The sequence below is a fragment of the Hippocampus comes genome, unplaced genomic scaffold (assembly GCF_001891065.2).
Source record: "Hippocampus comes isolate QL1 unplaced genomic scaffold, H_comes_QL1_v1.1 scaffold382, whole genome shotgun sequence".
NCBI lineage: Eukaryota > Metazoa > Chordata > Actinopteri > Syngnathiformes > Syngnathidae > Hippocampus > Hippocampus comes.
In genome coordinates this window covers 223,369-225,867 of record NW_017805156.1, presented here as the reverse complement: position 1 = coordinate 225,867, position 2,499 = coordinate 223,369, and the positions used below count along the sequence as shown (strand labels likewise).

The 2,499-nt window shown below is 46.1% G+C and overlaps 1 protein-coding gene across 4 annotated transcripts in view; it reads right to left on the bottom strand.

Moving 5' to 3' along the window:
* The window catches only part of nlgn2a (neuroligin 2a), a 79,114-nt gene that overhangs the window by 7,052 nt on the left and 69,563 nt on the right, over positions 1-2,499 (bottom strand). The gene's annotated exons all lie outside the window — the stretch shown is intronic.

Below are 2,499 nucleotides of genomic sequence, written 5' to 3'. Positions count from 1 at the left end.
TAACAATGAAGACAACATTTTTTTAGGGGGGGGGGGGGCGGGGATTGTTTGTTTTCAGGGAAGGAGGCAGCAAAAGGAGACAATGGGTTAAGACATGTTAGCATTCAATGGCTGCTGAAGGGGGCGACTCCGATGAATCAACATTTGAGGACAAGTCTTGCAATCCATTCCGGTGATTCCCAACCACTGCGTCATGACACATTGAGTCCAAATGATTCACTACAAACAATGCTTTCTGTGATCATCTATCTATGCCGGTGACGTATTGTGACAGGCGGATCAATAAAAATGCTCTGCCATTTCCTGTTGCCATTCAGACAAAGGAATGACGGCCTTGCGTTCAACTCGACAGGCTCAGATTTGATCATTATTTGAGACAGTTCTTTTCTGTTTTTGGCGGCGTGCCATGAGATTTTTTTCGAATGTAAAATATGTGCCTTTAGGGTTGGGAAAAACTGCTAGTCGGTGTGCATTCAGCTGTCTCGTCAAGTAATCGGCAGCAGTGGTGCCTTGGGATATGAGTTTAGCGTTATTATGAATTCCACTTGATTTCTAGACAGCCCAGCCTGGCAGGGCATGGCTTCAGTGAGAGGACTCAACACCTCCTTCTGATCATCAGTACGACACTAGTAGTGGCTGTTCTACGCAGAGGATGAAGAATACTAGTTATTTTTATACAATGCATGTTCATACAGCAATTAGCTTAGCACAGCACAAAGGCAGGAAAAAGATCAGCCTCAGCTGGGAAAATGAGTCTTCCAGGAACTAGTTTAATGAATTTAGTGGGATTTTGTACAAAAAAGTACCGTATTTTCTGCACCATGAGGCGTTTTGGAATATAACCTTCAATGAAAGGCTTTTTAAAACTCTTTTCATATGTACGGTGCACCGCATTATAAGGCGCATCGAATAGAAGCTACAATAGCGGTTGAGGTTGCGTTATGCATCCACTCGATGGAGCTGCGCTAAAGGGAATACTTTAGCGCATAATACGATACAGCTTTATTGAAATAGCGCTTTCACAACCGCTACAGCTGTAACAAGGCGCTTTACAGGACATTTAAAATACTACGTCCAAGAAATCTGAATATTGATCCATATATAAAGCGCGTCGGATTATCAGGCGCACTCTCGGCTTTTGAGAAAACGGAATGTTTTCAAGTGTGCCTTATGGTGCGGAAAATAGGGTCATGGCGTAATTAGTTAGTAGGTGCGTTTATGACATGTAGCAGGACGTCATACAAAAAAGTAGAACACTGATGTTTTGGGGGCGGTTAGCTGACAAATCTGAAACACGGTGAGTGTGTGAGCGTTTGGCTGCGGGTCATCAATCGCTCAGATCTGATTGCAGAACAAAGGAGATTGCTCCGTGGGCCTCTCGCAGTAACAGTAGTCGCTAATGGGGAGCAAGAGGTTGGTTGGATGTTGGTTTTTGGTGGAGCCCGAAGCTCAGTGCAACAGTGCATCGGACCATTATGAGAAGCACGGGCTAGGTTATGAGCGCTAATGTCCCCTGTCAGTCCACGGACAAGGGCACACACTGGATCAAACACGGGCACTGCTTTGAGTTCAAATCCGATGCGGTTAGCTTGAAATGCTCATCTTGTGGGCGTCACACAACAGATTCTGGGACTTTTTTCGAATCTGAATTAGACACGTCCTAAATGGTACCACTGCCTTGGTATCAAAGCATTTTGTTCTTGCCGCAGACAGGGGCGATCAAAGACAATTGTACCCTCCGAGTGGTGTGAGAGGATGAGGAGGTTGACACAGGATGCCCCAGCTCCCGATCCAAAAATGGTGATCCTCTCTGGGTCGCCGCCGAAGTGACCGATGTTCTCGTTGAGCCAGCGCAGCGCCTGAATCTGGTCCAGGAGGCCGTAGTTGCCCTTGGCCGACTGGTCACCTGTGCTGAGAAAACCTGCAGACGGAGAGCAACGGCAGCATGACGTTAGCATCCACAGCTAATCTCTTAGTCCCAATGTTAGAGATTCCGAGACAAGGCCCCGCAGGGGAGTGTCCTGAAGCCTCGTCAGGGGAAAATACTTACGAAATTCAAGGCCATGATTGGACTAGTCAGCCACCTCCATATTTACTCAAACCCAGAACACGACCAAGAGAGAGTGCAATGAACTCAACTCAACTCAACTGTATTTATAGAGCACTTTAAAACAGCCATCGCTGCCGCATAAGAATATCTCTTTTACAATGCCAGTGGATTGTTTTGTGTGAGGGTCCTGTTGCTGTCCAGGTTCTTTTGTTAACAACCTCACAGAAGGAGTCAATAATCAGACCAGAAAACAAGTTCAATTTTGGATTCTCACCGAGTGATCTGTCGTCTTAAATTTTTGAAGCCTTTTTATCTGTTTTTCCAACTGCCCGCGTTGGTCCAAAGTGTGAGGAAATTCTCGGTTTTATCTCCAGCCCTGAACTCTTATAAAATAGTTCAAACGGGGAGACTGAGCGATGTGCCCGCCGTCATTTGCCCACACACACTGT